Source organism: Numenius arquata, chromosome 9 (genome assembly GCF_964106895.1).
Source record: "Numenius arquata chromosome 9, bNumArq3.hap1.1, whole genome shotgun sequence".
In the NCBI taxonomy this organism is placed as follows: Eukaryota; Metazoa; Chordata; class Aves; order Charadriiformes; family Scolopacidae; genus Numenius; species Numenius arquata.
The window spans coordinates 55,627,277-55,640,068 of record NC_133584.1 but is presented as its reverse complement, the minus strand read 5'-3'; positions in this window follow the sequence as shown (position 1 = coordinate 55,640,068).

Sequence of the window (12,792 nt, the reverse complement as noted above, 5' to 3'; positions counted from 1 at the left end):
GTAGGGAGATGTGGGGTGGGATGGGATAAGGTGGGATGGGGCAAAGAGAGGAGGGGTGAGGTGAGATGGGATGGGGTGGGGTGAAGAGAGGTGAGGTGAAGCGGGATGGGGGTAGGGAGATGTGGGATGGGGGTAGGGAGACGTGGGATGGGGTAGGAAGATGTGGGGTGAGATAGGGTGAGGTAGGATACAGGGTAGGGACATGTAGGGTGGGATCAGATGGGAGTGAGGAGGGGTGGGATGGGGTAGGGGAGAGGTGGGATGGGATGGAGATAGGTGGGGTGGGATGCAGAGAGAAGAGATGGGATGGACGCGCACACAGCGCCTGCACACCTCACCATGGTTTTAGTGACAAAGCTCCTAATGCGCCCCGTGGTGATTTTGTTGGGGGTTTAATTCCCTCTGGGGGATGGAGCTCCCAACCACCATTCCCACTTCTGACCACCGCTAAGCACACTGGCCCTTGAAGTGAGCTCCATCTGGAATTAATCGAGTTGTCGTTCATTTCTTCAGACTAACAGGTGAATAAAGCGTCTCTCCCCGCTACGGAAGGTGCATTTGTAGGACTCCTAAGGAGCGTCAGGGTTACAGTGGAAAAAGGCCATGGTCGTGATTTTTAAAAAAAAAAAAAAAAAAAAAAGCAGTCATGATTTTAAAAAGAAGAGAAAGCATTCAGATGCCCCCGAGGCATGCTTTATTAAAGGAAGGGCTATTTTCTCTCTTCCAGCTGTACATCCGAGACTGCTAAGCGTCAGAGGCTAATGCTGATTTTCTGCGGTCTCGTTGCTTTGGAATGTAATACAGAGGGATTCAATCAATAGCGTGATACAGAAATGTAAATAGGTTTCTGTAAAGACAGCTTTGAAAATCTATAGAATATAACGGAGAGCTAGAAGACTCACATATCATTATTAAATACCCTATAAAAAATCCATGGAAGGAATAGTTCTCCATTAGATAAAAATATATAAAAAGATGAATGCCACTTATAGCAGCACGTTCCAATAACAGCAGGAAAAACTGTTGTAATGAATGTGATCAACATTGTATCCCACCTCATCTCTGCAAATACCTAAGAGCAATGCGTTGTGGAGTGTTGTGTTTGCAACAGAAGAGTTTCTTCCTGGTCCCATTAACTAAGGACTGTCTTATGCCTTGATGCCTTAGACACCTTCCAGGCTTTCTTCTTTGGTCCTACCTTTTTAATATATAATAATTAATGGATGGTAGTAATTATTATTACTTGTTGTTTTATCCTTGTGCCTCAAATATGAATCCCTGACCGTGATTTTATCACTTTAGGCACTGTGCAGAAGAGAAAGCAAGCTGAGGAACCGAAGATGTCACAATGTAAACTAATCAGGTTTTAAATCAGATGATATGCTCGTTGTTTGGATTTTTGTTAAGAATTAAACCTGGTAGGATATCTTCCTTTGTCTCCACTTACATGTGTTCCCTTTGCATGGCGTCTTATTTAATATTCTGAGTAGGAAGAGCATCCACCGTGGTTTTTTCTGTCCCACATTTTGTGTTACACAATTTCCTTGTGTCTTCTTATCCCCCATACCTCTTAACTGTGTCTTGTTCACGGTAGCCAGGCTCAAGTTTTATTATTTTTCATATTTTCATATTGGGAAAAATATTTTCATTGTCATGAAGTTGCCCTGGCTTACGCTTTCCTTGTCGTAAAATGGGAATCTCTACAGTTATGAAAGAAAGCTAATCCGTGTTCAGGAAAAATCAGGAATGCCTAAGTCAATACTTTGGCTTTTATATGCATCCAGACATTATTGCTAAGATGGGGAAAAAGACCCAAATTCCAATGTTTGCAGTAAAAATGTCCTTCAAATTTGATAATAATGAGAATGGCAAGAATTGCAGGGTTTTTAGTAATACCTGTTGTAAACATTAAAGTTTTCTATTAGGAAAGATCACAAAATATGATATTATTTAGACGTGGAAAAGTGGTGCTACAAAGGAAAGAGTAACTGAGAGAATGTTCTTCTTGGATCCGCACCATTTACCCACTCAGACCCCAGTGTTATTCAGGCCACGCAGCTGGAGTAGGCACCTTGTGCTTCCTAAATGCCGTGGGCATCATCCCACAACCCAAGTAGCTGTAGAGTGCCAAAACCTGGAGGAAGCTGAAATTCTGGGAAGGATACCGAGGGAGGTGATAAAACAGCTGCTACTTGCAAGATTTGTAAGCGGCGCTGGAGTCCTGCTCCCACAGAACCCAGTGGGAGTTTTGTTACTGGTACCTCTGAGCACAGGTTTAGCCCGTCTCATCCCAATCCTGAGCCGCTCGTTATCTTCAGTTTGCACCTGCTCCTTATCCACAGATTTAATCTGTAAGCAAAAGTGGCCTCTCAAATGTGAATTTCAACATAAAGAAAGTGCTGTAACCAAAAGACTTTGCCCCCCCTGTGTTATGCTGATTCTGATCATCAAAACACAAACACTGACTCACTCCTGCAGCATTTGAAGGAGCTTTGGTGAGAAAGTTTTCTCTTTTCAGCAGAAATGAGTCAGTAATGGCTCCAAATCTGTAGATTCTCCAGAAGTGAATGCTGCTTCTTTTACATTTCGGCTCACTGAGATAATCCCAGATTCTTTGGCCAGATATGGATTATGATTTCTTGCAAATGGCTGAGTCTGGAGATTAGAGTGGATAAAGCAAGTAAAATTAATGTTGACTCTATCAGCATTAGCATACCCTTGATTGTTTTATGTTACTTTTTTAGAATATAAAAACACAGTTGGATCTATCCAGCTCTGTATCTTGTCTCCAGCAGCCAAGACTGGATGCTTAGTAAAACAGTGCAAAAATAGACCATGTATTCTTCTCCTATTTACCTTAGAATTTTCCAGAAATTAGAGAGGTAGGGACATTTGGAACTCAGGGTTTTATCCAAGCTACTATTATTAGGAGCTACCAGTGGTCCTGTTCTCTAGGAGTTTGTTTTAACTATTTTGGAGCCCGTTTGGGGGTTTTGCTTTCCACAATGTGCCGTGATAATTCTTCACTGTGTGAAAACAGTTTCAAGTCTTCTTCCAGATTGTTTTATTAAGTGTTCTTCTGTTATAGAGGCAGTAAATGAAATTTCTTTTTTGATCTTCTCACCATCATTATTTTCCAGACTTTAATTGGATTTCCTTTCAGCTGTCCCTCTTTTAAGCTGATGTGGTTTTCTCTATTTCCAGTGTGAAACTTTGTCACCATCCTTTCTATCCTTTCTAATTTTACTAGAAAACACTACTTTCTTTAAAAATTTGATTCTACTAAAATGACTATTGGATTTTTCTGGATCTGGAGGAGGCAGGAGCTGTCTGGCCAGAGGACTCAGAAGAACTCAGAGCATATGAGCAATAGAGTCCTATGACTTTGGGGATCTCCTTGTCATCTAAGGGGGGAGCTACTAATTCTTAACCTTCAATTCCCCTTTTTGACCACTTTCTAGCCCCACACCAGCATTTTCAGAGAGCTTTCCACTTCAGCCTCCAGATCTCCCACAGCAAAAGCGACAGGTCGAGCCAGTGTCTATGTATGTATAGTTAGGGTTATTTTTTCCCGTGTACGTTACTTTGCACTTATCGCTGCTGAATTTCATCTGCTATTTTATCGCCCAGGCACTCAGTACGGAGACAACGTTGCCTCAACACCTTTTTGGTTCCATCCTGTACGTGTGTAGCAATTGCAAAGCAGCTTAGATACAACATATTGCAGATGTTTAAGGAAAAACGTGTAAAGCAAAGGTCGTCTCCTTTTATCTTTTTTTTTCTTTTTTTTTCAGTTGTCTACAGGACATTTTGCACAGCTCTGGGCGCAAGAAGAAAGATTAACAGTTGCACTGATTAAAAATTGCTGCAGAAGAGGAGAGTATCCTTCACTTACTGGAAAATTTCAGTGCCTGCAATGCCCTTGCACGTGATATTCCATGAGCAGGTCTATGATGGAGCTGAGCCCTTTCCTTCTTTGGGGATTTGGAGATGCAGAGAAGCACAAGCTTCTGCCGTGGATAGGGATGCTGGTTCTCTCCAAATCTGGTATGTGGGGGTCAGGCAAGCGAGGAGAACCTGTGGCAGTGCCCTGGGAACCCCTGAACTGCCAGCCTTGCAGAGGGACAGCCCCTGCACTGGGCTGTGTTGCTCCCTAAGCCCTCTCTGTAGTACATCCGTGGTGTTTCTGAGCATCTTCAGGGTCAGACAAAGGTCAGACAGGAGACTCGAGTCTTTTAAAGCAATGAGAAGAGGAATAAAGAGTCTTCGCATTTTCCATCCACTTCTGAGACTGAGAATTGCCTGAAAAAAAACCTCTTTTTGATTTGACATTGCAAAAATTTCCCTATCTAACACAAAATAGAGCTTTATTATCTTACAGCTTACCCTCAGTTTTGAAGACAACAAAAATGCTATGGCCCAATTTCTAGTTAAGGAATATTTTTAACCAAGACATGTTTTTTTAGCCTAGATGCATGATAGATCAAGGGGAAAAAATGGGTTTCATTGACTTTTAAAACAATCTCCATTTCAAGAAAGAAAGAAAAAAAAAAAAAAGCTTTTTTGTTCCATAAGAAATGCCATCCTTAAAGTAGCATCTCAGTTCTCTGAAATCTGAAATATTACTGCCAGATTTAAATTATCCCATTTGAAAGAGGATGCTGAAAGCTGAGGAGGTTTTCATTTTGTTGAAATATATTTAAGATGATTGTTGTCACCTGTGGGCTGCCTGTTCCTGCTCAGCCACCATCTCTGTGCGAAACGAAGGCAGCGCTGTGTGAATCGCTGACGGTGCGTCCACCTGCTGCCCAAGCTAGGAGCATCTCACCTGGTGAAGCAGAGGGGTGACAAACTGCAGAGGCAGAAGGTTAAGGTAACTGATTTCCTTGTTTCTTTAAAAGGTTTGTCTTTTGCCCTTGACTTCCTTTTCCCAGTGATCTTCTCTCTGCAGAGCCTTAGACTGTTTATTTCATAACGGGTTCACTAAGGTCAAGGCCTGTGCAAGCTACCATGCAAATTCAAAAGCAGTCTTGGAGGAATAGTCAGAATTCAGCAGCATGACTGAGAACGTCAGCTCAAATTCCTCAAGAATAAACTGCAGTTTGCTGCCATGTGTTAACAAGTAGAAGGACTTGGTTTCTAGGATTTACCCAACCAAAACACGGGAAGCTAAAACATCTGGCTTGTCAAAATTATCATAAGCTCATAGAGGGAATGACAAAGATGCCAAACAAATAAAATCCAGGAAATGAGCACAGTTTAGCCAGAACATAAGTTCAGTCTCTAAACATACCATCTTACCTTTCTGATGCGCTGATCTCTATCTTTTTTTTTTTAGAATTAAATTCTGTGGGAGGGAAGCTTCATGTATTTGAGGAAGTGCTAAGCATCATGAGGGTATTTAGTAAGTAATTCTTACCACCTCTCCTGCTATTTCTTTGATTTGTGATGAGAATTATTAGAAGTGACTTGCCCATTGTGACCCAAATGGAAATAAAAAAAAAAAAAAAATGCAATGAGCCATAGCTATGTGACCTCAAGCCAAACGCTTCAAACTCATGTACCTAAATATAGGCACCTAAATAAATGGCCTGATTTTCAGAAGCGCTGTGCAACTCTGAGAGTTGTAGGTGCTCTGAAAAAATCAAGATGCTTATTTAGGTATCTAAATACAGACAGAGCTTCTGAATATATTATTTAATCTGCTTCTGAATGTAAACAACTAAGAAAACAAAGGTACTACAAATACTATTTTTACACATACTAATTAGAAAACCACAGAGTGTAATCAACTGCAAGACACAATTTACTCCTATAAAGTGAATAGTGTGGTAATTATTGTTTATTAATTGTTGAGAAGTAGTGCTAGACAGGTTTGATGGAGAAGACCATTGTACTACATTTCTTTGCCTTTTATTAATCTTTATCCATAATTATAGAGATTGACACAGAAAGGCTTTAAAAACTGTCAGAATAAGGAGTTTTGTTTATATTGAGAGATCATAAAAAATTATTTATGTTTCATTCTCTTAAAGTGCGATCCATAGGCTTTTGGCGGTTTTCTTTTCTTTCTGAAGTCTTCATTCATTATTGTGACACTTTTAGGTGACTGTTGAAGGCATAACTGGAATATCATTGGAAGCGGAGGAGTGTGAATGATGAGTTATTAGTCAGCACATGACACCACACACGCATTCGGTTAATAGAAAATAAGCAGCTCAAGCAGGTAAGTAGCAACTGAGACTATATTTTTGTGCCTCAGTCATGAATAGCAGTAAAGACTTACACACGCTGCCTTTTTCAACACTTCTACTAGGATATGTGTTCTTCAGACACATTATATTAGTATATGCTTACTTATATTATTATTTTTGTATATTACAACAGTAATCTTCTAGAAATACATCACTGATTGGCAGTTGGCCCCTAGATGGTGCCAGTGCCTACGTACTGCCAGCCCTTGTGCAAGGTGAACACTGGAGATGGCAACATGGAAGCGGTTTTCGTGACACAGGTACTCTTGGGCAGTCACGGCTTCCATGACATTGAGTCATTGTGGCAAAGCAGCCTCTGAAGAGTGTCCTCCTTCCACATCAGCCAGAGGGAAGTCTCTACCCCTTCCTCCTGCTCTCCTGGCTGCGTGACAGAGCTCCAGAAGATATAGCAACTCCATCCAGGCATTATGTCCTACCAAGACACTGATCTGCCAGTGTCTTGCAGTGTTGCACTCCAACTTTAAGGTTTTCAGATATTTGGCAGCCTGGATATCTGAAAATCCTGAAGGAAAGAGTAAACTGGGCTTAGAGCTGAGCTGGGAAGGGGGGAAAAGGGCACTAGTGAAGTTCCCAGGGAGAATGGGAACAGTAAAGGGAAGTTAAAAGGGAAAGGAGAGAGGAAACAGGGCCTCTGGTCTAGATTCTGCCCTTGGGCTGCTCCAATGCCACCTCTGGAAGAAGCCCACTGTGCTGTGAATTCCTTATGGAAATCAGTTTGCAGAAAGAGCCTGTGCGGGAGATGTCCCATTTAGACAACCAGCCCATCAAGACATCCAGGTGGTGAGATGCTCGGAGTCCAGAAGGTGGGACAGCCCCAGCTCCCACCCTTTGCCTGGCCTCCACCTTTGACCCCCGTACAAAAAATGCCAACGCTGGCGTGTCTCTGCGTGGAGGGATAAATGTTTCTCGTCATGTGCAGATCCGAGCTGGCAGGTGTGGGCAGCTCGAGGCAGATGCTTTAGCGATTGCAACTTTTGCTATGTTCCATCACGTGGATTTGTCCTGGCTTGTGGGGACGTGGAGAAGTCATTACCCAATTTGTTCCTGCAGGCCCATATGCCTACAAGTGCAAACCCTGCGTGTCTGCAAACCCCCGAACCGGACTGCAAGGCCAGAGGCTGCAGGAAAAATTTAGCAAGGCTGAACATGTTGATTGATACCCAAAGGACAGAGTTTAACCATCTCCTGCTGATTCGTGTCTTTTTATTATTTTAAAGAACAACCAGATCATTGGGAGGAGGCTGGCTTTTAACAAAGTGTTGCTTGATTTCAGTTGGTGGTAAGCAAAGACCAGTTGCCAGGTTCTCAGACAGTAAAACATTCTTTGGTTTATTTTTTCAGAAAAAGAAACTTCAAACCTCAGGTTTAATGCCTGAAAACACTTTTATAATCATCCTTTTTTTATCTGTGTATTATTCCAGTTCTATAAACAAGCTTAAAATAGTAAATGCTAAGACCAAGATTTGGACAGAAGAAGAGCGTCAAAGGCAGTATCTTGAGCTGTAATGAATTATTTAAAGAGTAGAGCTCCTTAAGGATCTTGCACTGCTCATCTATTCATTTTAACCTGGGAATCACACTCGGGCATCCATGTCACGATACTGGAAAGCACTTGAGCGATGATGGTTTTCACAATAAAGGCCAGATAAAAGGGCAGTGCCTTGAAGTTGCCTCTGGATCTGTATCAGCAATAACAAAGACCAACACTGTGAACCCACTGAAACTTCCGTGTTTAATTGAAAGAGTCAGGTCTAGCTACGATTGAGAGCTTTGACATGAGAAAGAGTGGCAGAGCCCTGTCTTCGGCTCGGAACCCACTTTACCAGTGCAAGACCCCACTGCTAGAGGAGCCTGGAAATGCAGCGCTGAAGGACTACGTCCATAGAGCCTCACTTGGCTCTTATTTGGGACAGATGTTCACAGAAATCACCGGTAATTCTCTTGGAGCAAGGACCCAGGAAAAAGTGAATGCTGAATCTTGCCGTACCCTAATTACACTTTGAAAAGAACATGATCCTCCTTAGCTTTAGGCTTCTCTGGCCAGCTGTGATTACCTAATCTGATGTCTGCCTTGCGTGGGGCATTATACCCTCAGAAAAGATGTTTTCTGCCTTTGTAGACTACCTAAAAGTTGCTCTATGGAAGTGGAATGCTGGTATAGAGAATTTAGGTCTTCAGACTTTTCTGATTTATGTTTTGCAGATTTCTAGAAGTAATCAGGTTGCCTTTCTCTCCTCTCTCTACCCCAGGAATGTACACATTTTGATCAAAAGCTTCAGTTACAGAAAAATGTGCAATTTTTTTTTCAGTACTGTTAATATAGAAATGTAATTGCAGTCCTTGGTAAAACAATTCCATTTCCTGATCTGCATTTTTACCTCATTTCAGCTGGGAATCTGCTTGTTTTCACTTCACTGAATTTCACTGAATTTCACTGAATTTTTAGAGTTGGAAGGGACCATAAAGATCATCTAGTCCAACTCCCCTGCTGAAGCAGGGTTGCCCAGAGCATGTCAGAGCATGTTACTCAGGACTGCATCCAGGCGGGTCTTGAAAATCTCCAAAGAAGGGGACTCCACACCCTCCCTGGGCAGCCTGTTCCAGGGCTCTGTCACCCTCACTGTGAAGAAGTTTCTTCTCATATTTGAGTGGAACCTCCTATGTTCCAGCTTGTGCCCGTTGCCCCCCGTCCTCTCACTGGCAACCACTGGAAAGAGTCTGGCTCCCTCCTCCTTCAACCCACCCTTTAGATACTTATAAGCATTGATAAGGTCTCCCCTCAGCCTTCTCTTCTCCAGGCTAAAGAGTCCCAGCTCTCTCAGCTGTGAAGGCCCATCCATTATTGAATCTCAGTATCCTCAGCCTGTGTTCAAGTCACTTCTGAGCATTCCCTTTCCTTAGTGAACCAGATTGTCTCCAGGGCCTGGCAGGCTTAGCCACATTTTCATCAACTTTCTGATTCAGCTCTGATCTCTCCCAAATCTATCAGCAGCCTTTTGGAATCACAGCAAGGGCAATTACAGTGCTATCAATGGGAGATGTAGTATCGAGAACGAGAAAAGTTCTCGTTTTCACATCCAAAATGCGTGTTATCCCCTTCAGACATAGTACCCCACTGGAGCTCGGGCCCATGACTCCTTCCTCACTTGTCTTTTTCAAAGCTGCAAAGATTTAACAGTAAGAATTGCACTGTGCTTGTACGTGAAGCTCTTTCGATGCTTGTTAGTCCAATACTCTGCGTGGTACTCGGGAAAGGTGACGTATCAAATTTCTAATGCAGGAAAAGCAGTGCATGAGTGAAAAAGCCTGGTAAAGCTTAGGGAAGTGAGAGTTTAGATGTAGTTCCTATCTCACAGGTGGCTGCTAGGCCATGGCTAGGCAGCCTTCGAGCTCATGCTCCTCTGTAGTGCTTGGCTTTATGAAAGGACGTTGTATTTTTACTCAACAAGAAACTTGGCCGTAGCCTTTAAATTCCAAGCTTTGCATTAAAACCAAAATATTTCTGAAGAGTCTGGGGGTACAGCTGTTTCGTCAGCATCTTAGAAAGTGTGAACCAAGAGATTTAAAATATTTCTTCTGACTGTTTTGACTGTAACTCTACAAGTAACATAATTCACCAGTAGCACAAATCTGACAGTTCCAGTTCAGGAAAGAAACTTACTCAAGGTCTTACAGACATCCATTACTGTGAGCGAACCGGCTTGAGTGCTCTGATGAGCAATACTTAAAACTTCTAATTCATATAGACTTTGCAGCAGCGGGCAATTATCCTTATTACCCCAATGTATAGATGAGGAAACCGAGTCACTGAGGGATGGAGTGATTCACCCAAAAAGCACAGTGAGTCAACGGGAGAGCTGGGAATAGAGTGCAGAATTCCCTGCGTTATCCATTGGAGTCCTCAGATAATATCATTTTATAAATGCTCTGTCTTTGTAAAGACTTCAGTGCTATAATTATCTTTCCAGGACTCTCATGGAAACAAGATATTTATAACTCCATTAAACCTTTCCTAGTAATTTTATGATCAAAGTGAAAAAAAAAATAAATAACGCTGTGCCAATCAGTCGCATGTCCAATGTCATTCCGAATGGCTACCTGATGAAAGCTTCTCCTTGGCTGGTTCAATTAAACGCTTGCTGTCTTCTGAATGCCTTTCTTGCCTCTTAGTTCCCCTTCCACCGCATACCGGTGGAGAGGAAGTATTTTTTGCCATGTGATGAGCCACACATTTAGAATGTACCGAATAACTGGGAAAGATGCTTGCTGCCAGTAAAGCCTACTGGTTGATGCTATTAATGTGACCGTTTTAAAAAAAAAAAATAATATATTTTTCCTAAAAGCCCTTGATGTCTGCCAGTTTCACCTAAAATGAGCAAAGCTACCTCAGTGTTTCCACTAACCCTCGTGTATCTTTAAAATTAGGACACAGATGCCAAGACTAACTGTAAACGAGGGGTTAGCAACCCAGGCATGTGGACCCGGGTTCAGCAAAGCACTTAAGCGTGTGCTTAAATTGAAATCCGTTCTTATTCTGCAAATCCATGTTAAGTGTTTGCATAAAGCAAAACACAGGCTTAAGTCGAGTTTTGCTTGGCACAGCGCTTAAGCGCAGCACAGAGCTGGGGCCTTAGAATTAATTTCTTTTCGAGAGGAAGTCATTATTTTTAGCTTACCCCTCAACGGCTAGAGCCATATCTTGTGGTCCCCAGATATCTGTTTTCAGGAGGCGTACGTGCTAAGCCCAAACTTCTGGTTTCTGTGACAATCAGTGGCACAGAGAAGATATGGAATGCCATTACCAGCGTCAAGAAAGAGACCACTTGAACTACTTGACTGCTAAGTACAGATGAGAGGGGCCTTCAGTGAGGCTCGTTAGAGGGAAGACATGAAAGAAGTCGTGATTATTCTGGGAGGTGGCTGCTGATAGGACGGGTTATCTTTTCACCATTCTGACTGGAGAAGATTCGCTTGCAGTAGGTCAACAATTTTAACTCAACATATTTTGATGAGTTTTCTGTCAAATGTTTGATTTCCATAAGAAATATGATTTCAGGGAAAATGTTTATACTTCACTCAAAAGCATCTTAAAAGGTTTGGCTGCAATGTGATAGTTTCCATGGGGTTTTTTTCCTGAAACTCTTCTTTCATATACAATAAAATCCAAAAATTTTTAAAGGAAATTTGATTTTAAAGAGTTTTATTGCTCATTTCTTATAACTCTGGATTTCTCCTCTCTCGTTAAGAAGACTCCTACCGTTTGTTTCACTGGCTTCGACATGGGAGTTACTTATCCCAATATAAATGAATAACAACAGCCCAAACCGTGGGTTTTGCTCAGATGGATCTGGCCTGTGGCACGTCTGGAGGAGAAACCATTGCATTTTCTAATATGTTTTTTGAGGGATGCCCCACTGCATTCCCTTTAGCATCCCTACTTCATACATAAGGTAGAAATACAAAGATAGGTCAATATACTTTTTTTTTTTTTTTTTTTTTTTATTTTTTGGGCTAAAAATCTCCTGCTTGTGGAAAGGAGATTGTGGTGGTAGCATGAATAAAAACTTCATTCTGACTCCTTCTACTGATGTGCAGAAAAGCTTTCTGACAGTAGGGAGAGTGGGGTAGTAGGACAAACGCCCCATGGAAATTCAGCACGGCCGTATTTAAAAGCAGACTGGACAAACACTTGAAGAAGAATAATTTAGATACTGTTAATCCACTCCTGAGTAGGGTATCGTGATGATGTTTTAATACCTTTTTAACCCTGTCCCAGTGGGAAGATGCTGTCCCTCCCTCTCCCAGAAGCTGCTGAATTATTTCCAGGTAGAAGACCCCATTTAGCTCTATCACTTGACCACCACATGGCTTTACTAATCCACCTCCCCCGGGTTTTTCTACCTAGGAAAGTATGGGAAGTGCATGGAGCTGTCATCCACCCCAGCGCAGTCACACAGTCACGGGATCCCAGAGTCAAGCCCACTCTTCTTCACCTCCTTCTTTGGTATCTCTCTGGCTGTCAAGAACAGGTACTTCTTTCCTGCCAAAAGCCTACACTTTAATAAAAATATACCCTGTCTTTCAGGACAAATATTTTCATGACTGATTCTAGCCTGCTAGGGAGTTGCTAAATCTGGTAGCCCCACAGAGGCAAGGCTTGACGCAGCTCCATGGCCTGGGGTCCAGCCTGCGGCATGGATTCCCAGCAGACTCATGCAGAAACAGCACAGGAAGGACATGGACCTGTTGGAACAGGTCCAGAAGAGGGTGTGAAGATGCTCCGAGGGCTGGAGCACCTCTGCTGTGAGGACAGGCTGAGAGAGTTGGGGTTGTTCAGCCTGGAGAAAAGAAGGCTCCAGGAAGACCTTAGAGCCCCTTCCAGTATCTGAAGGGGGCTACAGGAGAGATGGGGAGGGACTCTTGATCAGGGGTGTAGGGATAGGACAAGGGGTAATGGTTTTAAACTGAAAGAGGGGAGATTTAGATTAGGTATCAGGAAGCAATTCTTGACTGCGAG